A 12,336-nucleotide genomic window follows, 5' to 3' on the forward strand; every position below is an offset into this window, starting at 1 on the left:
CAGCATCCGCAGTTGAGGGTCGCGCGATGGCGATCAGCATCCGCAGTTGAGGGTCGCGCGATGGCGATCAGCATCCGCAGTTGAGGGTCGCGCGATGGCGATCAGCATCCCCAGTTGAGGGTCGCGCGATGGCGATCAGCATCCCCAGTTGAGGGTCGCGCGATGGCGATCAGCATCCCCAGTTGAGGGTCGCGCGATGGCGATCAGCATCCCCAGTTGAGGGTCGCGCGATGGCGATCAGCATCCCCAGTTGAGGGTCGCGCGATGGCGATCAGCATCCCCAGTTGAGGGTCGCGCGATGGCGATCAGCATCCCCAGTTGAGGGTCGCGCGATGGCGATCAGCATCCCCAGTTGAGGGTCGCGCGATGGCGATCAGCATCCCCAGTTGAGGGTCGCGCGATGGCGATCAGCATCCGCAGTTGAGGGTCGCGCGATGGCGATCAGCATCCACAGGTGAGCTAGTAGCTGGCGAACCATGTTCCTTCAGAAGTGTTGGAGAACGTTGGCGTGCCGGCTGTAACACACGCGGGCGATCCGGAGATCGCCGAGAGACAGGTGATCGCTGGCGAGCTGATGATCGCTGACGAGCAGAAGGCTACGCGTGGAAGCCTGCGCAAAGAAGAAGAGTCCTTGACCCCGACCTGAACCGAAGTTCTAGATCGCGAGGGCGAACGTGGGCGCACAGGGCGCGTAACAGGAACCAACAGGAACAGCAGGGATGATCATCTTGAAAGCGCTGACGAACAGGAGAGCGCTGATGAGCAGAAGAGCGCCTGTGCGGTAACACTGAGCAGGAGCAGGAGAGAACACAGCAGAAGGGCGCGCAGGGAAACCCTGACACGCAAGGGAAGAACCCCCGTGGGGGCAACCCTTTGCCCCGAAGGGATCGTTGTCCGCCGGGAGACTGATGTCCGTCGGAAGACCGCTGTCCGTCGGGCGGACCGTTGTCCGTCGGGAAAACCGTTGCCCGTCGGAAGACGAGAGACTGCTGTCCATCTGCACCAAGGCGGAAGATCGAGAAAAAGGAGTTGTAGGCTGCAAATGGAGATCCAAAAAGGCGCCTCAAGCACCCTTATAGGGAGATGAGAGGCCCTTACGACGAGGCGGACGGTGGGCCTTACGGCGAGGGAGGCCAACAGCAACAGAAGAAACCTCCGAAGAGGAGTCTCTATGAGTGTACTCTCTCGCGAACGAAAGAGAAACACTTCGTAGAAGAGACTGGTCAGCCAGTGACCTAAAAGGAGCAATCCTCCGAAGAGGAGCTCCTGCAGTTGCCCAGCCCCTTGAGCGAAACTGCAGGTGCGACCGCTCAGCACCAAGAGCATAGTCGCACGAAAAAAAGGCGAGAAAAGAACCCCCCAAAAGGGGAAAAACTCAAGCCTGGACAGGAAAAACTTCCCTCGGAAGGAAAGTTACTCGCCCAAGGAGGCAAGCCTCCTGAGAGTTCTAAAATGAACTGGAGAGCTGTCTGTCGTCACGGGAGTACTTCCAGTAGAAGGAGACACGCCCCTGACGAAAATACAAGGGGGGAGGCAGCAACAGCCGAATCCCAAGGACTCAACCAGACAGCTCACACCGTTGCCATATTACAGAAACGAACTAGATCGGTAACTGTAAAAAAATAAAACAAATAATATTAGTACACATTCATTCCCCCGGGAAGGCTCCGAAGAGGAATCCCGAGGGAAAGGAACAAGAATTACACAACAGGCACGTGCCCTCACAACCACTTACACTCGCGGAAGGAGAGCTGTAACCAAAACAGAATTATAACAATTATAATTATGTAACTATGTAATTATGTAATTTAAAAATGAATGAACACTAAAGAAAGAACGAAAACCCCGAAAGGAATCGTTCTACAAGCTGAAAAACAAAAAACAACTACAATTAGATTCATAACTAATTGAGACAAACGTACGGCGTAGCAACCCCCCCCCCACACGGAAAGGAAGCTACAAGGGCGTAGTAACACGTAGTAAAAGGGTGAACGACCTCAAGAGAGAGAGAGAGAGACATAAGTCAACTCGATCGCCACCCATAAAATTACGCCGTGGTGGCCTAACTGCCGAGGACTCCACGTAGATATCGTACACTACACACACAAATCTGAAAAGGAAACTTACTTATTTCTATACTCAAATATATATACAAACATGAAAACATGTTTACATATATATTGAGTAAATGAAAAGTAAGCGATTAAGTAAAGACAAGACAAACAATGGCTGCCAAGAGAGGACCAAGACAGAGACGTCTGTCACAGTCCGAGCCAAAAGTGAAAGTGAGCATTCACCTGTGTGTGAGGGGGAGGAGGGGTAGCTAGCTACCACTCCCCTACCCCCCCCCCCCCCCCCGCTAACTAGCGCGGGGGTAATACACCCTCGTTAAATTCTAATGGCTCGCCATTTCAGCTGCGCTAAAAGGTAACCCTTTGTAAATAGCATGGTTTGTATTTCGATTACGGAACAACTATATTTTAAGGAGTTTCCAACGTAATTGATGACGACACCTATTGCAAAGCCATAGCTTTTCAGTTATGGTAGTCGACCCACCATAACTCAATAACTATGGATTTCTGCAAAATACATTACAAACATGTCTTATTTTCTAAAAAATATTTGTTGCACCATTCTATACTTTTACCAAAGAAACATTATCAAAACAGAGACTTGGATGTTGAAGATCCACTATCCTCGTCCTACTTATGATCACACTGAAGTTTTGTTAAGATTCAATTTCATGCCCCATAATTTGCACCATGCCCTAATTTTAGCCAGTTGTCTTAAGGGATTCAACAACCCCAAATCTGCATTTAGGATATGGAATTGATGTAAAGAGAGTAGCAGCATCTGCATATGTACCAAGATTATTTTCCAGGCCAAGCCACATGAGCATATTGCTTCAAAAAGTAATGGGCTCAGAACGCTACCAGGTAATTCTATACAATAGCTCCACCACTAATAATTTTGATATTTTTTTTATTTCTGATGAATTACTTTGTGCTTATCTAAAGCTGACCTCTTTTTTTGAGGAACAATATTTGTACCCTATTTGTTAACCTTTCCAATCTTGAGGGACACCCAGTGGGAAACCGGGGTTTTTGGGTGGGGAATGAATTAAAGAATCTGTTTTAATATACCAATAATGGCACATGTAGAATTAGCAATAAACAAGATCACCAGCTAACCTAACAAACCACCCCCTAACCTAACCTACCAGAGCCATATTAAATATAAGAGCCTGAAACCCTTTGTGTACTTAGGCTACTTAGGTTGGAGGGTAAAGGTACGCATCACCTTTCCGACTCGATACTCAATGCACAATAATCTCATGAATGAATGAGCACCAATCATTTACAGTTTTGTGAGAAATTCTTAATTAATTTTCTACAAATTTATAACTAAATTTAACACCAATATAATTATAAGTAACAAATTAGATTCTATATCTAAATAAGACTTTTCAAACCAAGTTCCCTTAAAAATATAAAACAAAATCTTTATAATTTAAATACAGTAACAAATGATTCAAGAACTTGGGAGAAAATCCACAGAAATTGATGTCAAAGTAGACGGTAAATAAGAAATCGCACCAGAAGTTGAAGGTTCACACTCCTCCATGGCTCTCAAAAGACTGATCAATTAGCAGTGGAAATTGTGTGAAAAGTGTCAAAGTGTTAGTTTCCTAGCAAAATCGTCACCTGATTGGGTATTCAAGTCACGTGATTCTATCTATCTATATAGCAAGGAACTTTCCTCAATTTTGGGGGGCATAACAAAAATTAGAATAGCGCCAACGTATGCCAGCATGTCATAAGAGGCGACTAAAAGGGACTGGATGAGGGGGCTGGGAGCCCCCTTTTTTGTATTACAGTGATGCCTCGCAACACAAAATTGATTCCGTAAGGGCTTTCGTAAAGTGATTTTTTCGTAAAGCGAGTGGCCTTTTACATGTACGTAGCCTAATTCGTTCCAGACCCTAGAAAAACATCACATTAAATTATTATAAAAGGATATGCACCACTAAACAGTAGTATATATATGAAAAGTACTGTATTTTGATTTAATAATAAATTAACATTGATAATCTGAAAAAGAAGTGTTTAACTAAAGCAAACAGTAAAAATACAGTAACAAAAATGTGGAACCTTACCTTTGGAGTGAGGTAATATCCGAGAGCGAGGTGCGGGGCGGTAGAGGAGGATGAAAACGGCGGAAAACGTTTACGTACAAGTGGCAGAGCACGTACACACTTAACTTAACACTACATATTTTCTTCATCACTGCCACGTTTCTTTCATTTCTTAGCTGGTGCTTGGTCTGCTTCTACCAAAGGCCTCTTACTAAAATATTCGTCCAAAGAAGCTTGTTTCTGCCTGCTTCTTAAAATTTTCCTGAGCACACTTAACAGCATGCCAGCTTTGTATTTTTTTATTATTTCCATCATCATCTCCATGGAAAACATCATCCTCTTCTTTCCCTTGACATCAGTGACTTTCTTGGGATCCATGGCTAATGATGTATAGTTAAGTATTACACACTATAACAGTACGTACTGTAAAATTGCTATAAAAGCAAAATCACAAACACTAAGTCAATGCGTATGATACCGTTGCCGGAACGAGAAGACATAGGAACGCCGATGTGTAGATGCACGATGAGATACAGTACAGTAGATGCCGACCAATAGGAGAGCAAGATCTCATGGTGGTAACTAGCATCAGAGTAGGGAAATAACAAAGGGGAATGCAGGAGGATGGTAGCGAGTTTACGGGCTGGCGACGTGCGAATTTTAAAATCCGTCACGGATACGGTCGGGCTCCTGCTCCATACCACCTTTCGTTATCCAAAACATTTTTCGTGATCCAAGTCGTAAAATTCTTCACATCTCCTTTCGTATTCGTGATCCGAGTCGTAAAATTCGTCACATCTCCTTTCGTATTCGTGATCCGAGTCGTAAAATTCTTCACATCTCCTTTCGTAAAGTGAAAATTTTGTAAGCCGATTCTTTCGTAGCTAGAGGTTTGAGTGTATGCTCTTGTAAGACATCACGCGATTCTAGTTTTGTTAACATGCTAGTCACAAGTAAAATGTGGATAATCATCATTGGTTAAAAACTATGACATTTGGGTTACGTCTTGTTACGTAAAATACAGTCTATGATGTAATAATGACTTAATCTATGTTTTTAATGGTCAAACGAACATACGAGAGCTCAGTCTGAAGAGGAATTTGATAGTTATTTAGTCGAGGGACTTAGTTTTTTTTCATGCGGGTCAAATTCAATTTTGATTTTGAAACCACTTCTAGACCTAGCGCTGCTTAGATTTACATATCAAACTAAATCTTGGACTTTTTTTAGTGCAAGTACTTAGATTTTATAACTTGCTGGTGGATCTATTGTATAGAATTACCCAATACCCACAGGAGCACCATATTTTACATTGCAACATTCCTATTATCATTATAAGGTGCCCAACAACAACTGTTCATAATTGCAATTTATTACGGTACTTAAAAAAAAAAATGTCAATTTAAAGGAACTACAGATTCCTCAAAGATGAAATTCAGATAGTAGAGGGTAAATTACGGGCCAGTGACTTATGCTGGTTCTTGCTAGAGCTATTCCCAACGGCATTCTGTTAGAATGAGAACCCTAAACCCATATTTCTGTTACGGGGTGTATGTATGATCGCGGCCACCTGCATGTATGATTAAGGCTAACTTGGAATACGGCAGTGTAAAGGGGAGGGGGTCGCAGGGGGGCCACGGCTTGTAGGTTAGGTTAGGAGGGAAAGTTGAGCTTAGTTAATGTCCATTTTTAATCCACTAGGGAGGAACTGGCCGTTGATATACAAAGGCGGTATTATTACATTTTCAACCATTATGGGAAATCTATTATATTAATATTTTTCCCGAGTAAAGCACGTGATAACAAAACACTTCTCAATACATTATTGTCGCTAATGCATACTTACAGAGAAAAAAAATATTTCAGGTATTGAAGGGCTTGACTTTTTCTAAGTTTAGTGTAGACTATATCTTTCCATGGGCACGCAAGGTAGCTCTTGTTAGTTAGTATATCTGTTTTCATCTTACTTGGCTCCTCACCATTGCGTAATGTGGCAATATTTGCTTGAATGCGCATTTCCTCCTCCCACTAATGTCGCTCCTCCAATCAAAATACTACTGGGATCTTTTAAAGAGTTATTATTGGCTTCCTGCTAGTAATGTCGCTCTTCCAATGAAATTAGTTTTTTTTTCAAGAGTTATTGTTGGCTATTTTTTTCCCTTATAATTTGTTTTCGTCTATGACAATGTTCACGCTTAATCAAATTATCATTCATTCCCGGCCATATTGTTAAGAAATTTTCTGTAGAAATTATCGTAAGGAAAGACTTACGGAAATATTGAAAGATTCATTTTGTCTCATTCTTATCGCAAGAATTTGTTTTTCGTGCAATATACCATTGTAACCGATAGTATTTTGTTTTTTTCCTATTTCATTACGGGAGAAACGCCTGATTGTCGTTTGTTTTCGATTTTGAAACCTGCCGGTCTCTATACATTCAGCACTCTCGTTACTTAACCGTCATGGATCCTCCGGTGCAGGTGTGCAATATATGCCACTATTCGTATTTTGAGGTGATCGCTCGATTTCATGGAAGTTATAATGGTACTCCAGAGGTTGTGAATAGGTTTCTTAGAGAGCATTCAGTATTACCCATAAGTGTTAAGTGTGCTAAATGTGATTCACCTTTACTTTTCCGTGAGGATAGGCATTTATGGTACTGTACAAAATCAGTAAAAGGGGTAGGTCTAGGGTCTGTGACCGGGGTCCTTCTAGGATAGGTTAGGGGGGTTTGTTAGGTTAGCTGGTTTAGATTAGGGGTAGGTTTAGGTAGGTCTAGGGTCTGTGACCGGGGTCCTTCTAGGTTAGGTTAGGGGGATTTGTTAGGTTAGCTGGCTTAGTTTAGGGGTAGGTCTAGGGTCTGTGACCGGGATCCTTCTAGGTTAGGTTAGGGGGGTTTGTTAGGTTAGCTGGTTTAGTTTAGGGGTAGGTCTAGGGTCTGTGACCGGGTTCCTTCTAGGTTAGGTTAGGTTGGTTAGGTTAGCTGGTTTAGATTAGGGGTAGGTTTAGGTAGGTCTAGGGTCTGAGACCAGGGTCGTTTTAGTTAGGTTAGGGGGCTTTGTCAGGTTAGATGGTTTAGTTTAAGGGTAGGTCTAGGGTCTGTGACCGGGGCCTTCTAGGTTAGGTTATGGGGGTTTGATAGGTTAGCTGGTTTAGTTTAGGGATAGGTTTAGGGTTTGTGATGAAAGATTAAGGTCTGTGGTATACTTAACAGCTTTCAGGATTTGTTTTCAAACAAAAACAATAAAAACACGGTTACAAGCACTGATTTTTCTGGAAAAACTCGTTGTTTTAACTCCATTTACATAGTAAATCTCTAAATCGGATGGTTTGCGGTCAAAATAAACGTTAAATCCGTTGGAACTACACTATTTCTGATGCAACAAATATATTTTCATTCCAGTTTCCCCATAATGGTTGAAACTGTAATTTTACCACAAAGGCTCCTCTGTTACTAACACCTGGCAAACCAAGGGCCTAAGGCTGATTTGCCTCAATAATCATGGTCAGTAAAGGGTAAAACACTAGATAGCGAGTAGGACAATTATATGGTTCATATATATGACTAGAAATTACAGCACATATTTCTATATGACTAAAAATTAAAGTATATGTACACATCATTGTAATAAAACCGTTTTTTTTTCTTTCTTTTTATCAAAAGTTATTTACTTTGCACGTAACATATTTCGTGATATTCCAAGTGAAAGGTATACCTAAGATCAGTCAGGGGTAGGACACTAAATAGTTGACATTAATCTCCTTCCAATCAGCAATGTTAATATCCACATTCCCCAGTTTCACATGAAATAAATTCCTACTTGGTCCCTGATGGCTGTTGATGTTTACACTTCACAAATCAGATAAACACTGAAATTATAAGCAAACGAGGAATGGATATAAACACCTACCATGCGAAAAGAAATATCGTCGAAAGTTTAATTGAGAGCAGATTACGGAGAACAGATTACTACGGATTCATGGGAAAACAAAAGTTTTTATACACAAATAAAAACACGTACAGACAATCGGGCAACGACAAGTGCACAAGTCTATCGTCTATGTTTAACAAGGACAACGAAGGCCATGTTCCAATATTTCTTCGTAACTGTAATATTATTGAATATTACCATCATTATTAAATATCATTATCATCATTATTAAATATCATGATCATCATTATTACATATCATTATCATTATTATTAAATATCATTACCATTACTAAATATTATCATCATTATTTTTATTATTTTTATTGTTATTGTTATTATTATTTTTATTGTTATTATTGTTATTAAAGCCTAGCTACAACCATCGTTGGAGAGGCAGGACAGTCAAAACATTACTTACTTACTTTTACTTTTAGGGGTTTATTTCTCGCCCTCCACCAAACACTAAAGGTCTGTTCAGGCGGGCCTTGGTGTGTGAAAAAAAAAAATTTCCAGTTAATATTTTGCTTTGTATCGTTATCAGTTATTTCGCTGGCATTTGTATTCAGGCTTAATAGTTTTCAGGTCACTATTATAACACTTTCTAAAAAGATAAGTCTTCAGGTTTTTCTTGAAAGCTGCCACATTATTGCTATTCTTGACATCGAGTGGAAGGTCGTTAAAGAGTCTCGGTGCAACATAACTGAACGTTCTTCCTCCTATTGCATGATTCACACTAATTTCGAATAGTCTATGTGGGTCATCGGCATGTCTAACTCTTACAGCGGCGCTGGTAGCTTCAGGGTAGGGGACCAAGCAATCACGAAGATATTTAGGCTTATCACTTATAAGTGCTTTGTGAGTCAACAAGCAAATTTTAAATTCAATTCTAGCCTTAACAGGTAACCAATGTAGATCGATCAGTGCAGGAGTTATTCTCTCCCAAAATTTAATGCCTTAATCAGTCTAGCCGCCCGGTTTTGCACATTTTGAAGCTTTCTTAGTAGTGTATTGGGTAATTTGTAGTACAGAGAATTGCAATAATCAAGCCTTGATATTACATGACTCATCACTAAAATTTTTGTACTGCCCTCTGTTAAATATTTTCTAATAAATGCTATGTTTCTCAGGTGATAGTTACACACTTTCACTGTGTTCACAATTTGGTCCTTCATTGACAAATTACAGTCTATCAGTACACCCAAATTTTTCACAACAGGCACAATCCCAACATCAGCATCACCAATTTTTATACTTTGAATTAACTGGTAATTCTTCAAAGCCACCTTTGTGCCAAAGAACATACATTCTGTTTTATCATCATTTAATTTGAGCTTTTTCCTCTGCATCCATGTTTTTATTTCTGTCATTATCTCATCAATTTTCTTCTCTGTATCTTGTGTTGTTGAAATTGAGAGGTAAAACTGAGTATCATCTGCATATAGTTTAAAACCCACTTTTTGTTTTTTCAAGATGTGTGATAGCTCGATAGTATATATGTTAAACAAGATAGGGCCCAGAACACTACTCTGTGGTAGACCCTTCATAAGAATTCTCTCATTGGATCGGTTTCCAGAAACTTCTACAATAGTCTTCCTGTTCACTAAGTAACTTCGCAAAAATTTCAATGCTTCCTCAGTCACTCCAATAGACTTTAAGTCGTCAAGTAAGTACTCGTGCACAACAGTGTCAAAAGCAGCACTAAGATCTAACATAATTAAAATTCCACACTTTCCCCCATCAAGAAGACCTATCATATCATTCATTCTTGAGCACAAAGTAGTTTCTGTAGAATGATTAGCTCTGTAGGCCGATTGATTTTCCGGGAATACCTCTAACTCGTCAATATGCGCCCATAATTGCTCACTTATGACTTTTTCAATAAGCTTTGACATGTAGGATAAATTTGAAATGGGCCTATATGAATTTAGCTCGTTTACATCACCTTTCCCTTTGTAAATTGGTTTGATCAACGCAGTTTTTTCACAGCTAGGAAAACAGGATTGTGATATACTTAGGTTAATTATGTTCAGGGAAATATTATATACAACTTGCTTGTTTGGAGCTTCACTTATTGAACTGTTTGGGAAAGGGTCGTTTCCACAATATGTATTCTTCATCTCTCTCATAACCTTCAACAAGTCGCACATATTTATTTCCTTAAATTTTATTAACTTCTTTCCCTCCTTCACTGGCATAGCTGACTGTCCTTCCAAGTGATTTTGGGGGAAACCTCTATAGATTTTATCAATTTTTTCACTAAAGAATATAGCAAAACTCTCTGCACAAACATTGTCAGGCAAGACATATTTTTTCTTTAATCCCATCAAATCATCAAGGTTTTTGTGAAAGTCCTTCATGTTATTGGTTTTTTTTACATTCGCCGTTGCAGAATTTTCTTTTTGTTTTTTCTAACAGGATGTTATAGTCATTTCTGGCCTTATTATATAGATTTCTGGCTTGTAAGGATTTGGCTCTTTTCCATCTACCTTCCATCTTACGTCTGTGTCTTTTTGCCTTTAGTAGCTCACTATTATACCATCTAACATTTTCGCGTACCACTATTTGTTTGTTCTTTATGGGACACATGGTATCGTACATTTTTCCAAAATTGTCGTTGTATTTCTTGGTATACCACCCAACACATTCTATGTCTACCATATGTTCACATTGTGTGTTCACACAAGACATTTGCGCTACACTAGCTTCAATAAAATTCTCAGCATCAAAATTTTCCCGTTCCCTATATGTGATCCATTTTTTCAATACTCTGGTGCAATTTATATTAACATTAAAGGTGATGAGTTTATGTGTTTTTGAGATCTCAAAGTCTGGTTCCACTTCAAGGTTTTTTATTAGGTCTGAGTCTTTTCCACATATGAACAAGTCGAGTGTATAACCACCTACTGACGTTGATACCAAAACACTGTTTGTTAAATTAAACATCTCAAATACTTCCTTGAGTTCTTTAGCCTTATCATTTTCATCATCTACCCAACAGTTGAAGTCTCCACCAATTAATGTATTTTTAATATCGTCCACCACACCCACAAGAATACTAAATTCTTCAATGAATTTTGTCATATTACTCGCTGGTGGTCTATATAATGATATTATATTCAATACCTTATTGTTTCTTGTCAGTTTTAAACAGATATATTCAAACGTTTCAAATACTATTTCATTCATGATAGAAACCCTAGAGAAGGTTTTCGACACAAAGACACCCACTCCTCCTCCAGTTTTGTCCTTTCTTGGTACGTGGTAGAAATCGTGAGTACACGGCGTCATCTCCTGAATCTTTGAGTTATCACTAATATTTCCCTGCAACCAAGTTTCCGTTAATAAGCATAAATCTAATTCCATTTCGTTAATAAGATTTCTAATCTTTATGGTTTTATTCCCCACCGATTGAATATTTATCAGACCACACTTAACCAATGGGCTAGACTCCATGATCGGTTCTATTTTTTTATCCTGGTAAGCTCCTCCTTGTATACTTTACAGTTATCGTCATATGTCTTATGATTCGTATCATTGTAATTCCTCACTGTGCAGTTATGACACTTTAACGTATTTACAGTACAATCCGTGGTTCGATGATCCTGGCTACACTTGGCACATACCTGAGTCTTGCTACAATTTTCGGCAGTATGACCAAATTCCTGGCATTTATAACACTGAAATACATTGTAGGAATCATAAATTTTACAGCATCCTCCAAGCGTGGTATATACTCTATCATCCCTTTTACGGAAGACTTTCCTGATAGTTGGACTACACTTTATAATGACGTGTAATTAGATATTTCATATATAAACTATAGAAACTTAGAAATACCAATAAACTGATGACCCCTACTTCTATATGCGGTGAAACTACAGTGCGTTAAACTAATCAAAATATTGGAAGAAGAGAATTTTTGTCTTGTTGAAAAGTGAACAAAGTTAATCTTTATAATTTTAATTTTAGACTACCGTGTGTATTGTCTGAAAAACAGGACATGAGTGACAAGTCGACAACTGACAAATCAATCAAGCTCTCAAAAGTAAACAATGGACTTGAAAAAATGAAATGCTGCACAGTTCACGTTTTAGTCGATCGATACATATACTGATGTGGCCCAAACCCCTCGCCTCAAGTTATATAGAGAAAATACTTAATGATAGATAAACTGCTAACAAGATAATTTACTAATTGTAGCTGTGAAGAATTTTCCTTCACTCTTCTTCTTCTTTTTGTATTTTGGTCTCGCTCCCACTATTGAAGT

General features: G+C 39.7%; 1 protein-coding gene across 1 annotated transcript in view; it reads right to left on the reverse strand.

Annotated features, from left to right (window-relative positions):
* The window catches only part of LOC137615243 (excitatory amino acid transporter 3-like), a 1,014,688-nt gene extending 1,006,527 nt beyond the window's left edge, over positions 1-8,161 (reverse strand). Inside the window, exon 1 of the mRNA XM_068344957.1 lies at positions 8,047-8,161. The gene's annotated coding sequence lies outside the window, so the exon portion shown is untranslated. The remainder of the gene's footprint in view (positions 1-8,046) is intronic.
* Between the last annotated feature and the right edge of the window lie 4,175 nt (positions 8,162-12,336).

The sequence above is a fragment of the Palaemon carinicauda genome, chromosome 21 (genome assembly GCF_036898095.1).
Source record: "Palaemon carinicauda isolate YSFRI2023 chromosome 21, ASM3689809v2, whole genome shotgun sequence".
Taxonomy (NCBI): Eukaryota; Metazoa; Arthropoda; class Malacostraca; order Decapoda; family Palaemonidae; genus Palaemon; species Palaemon carinicauda.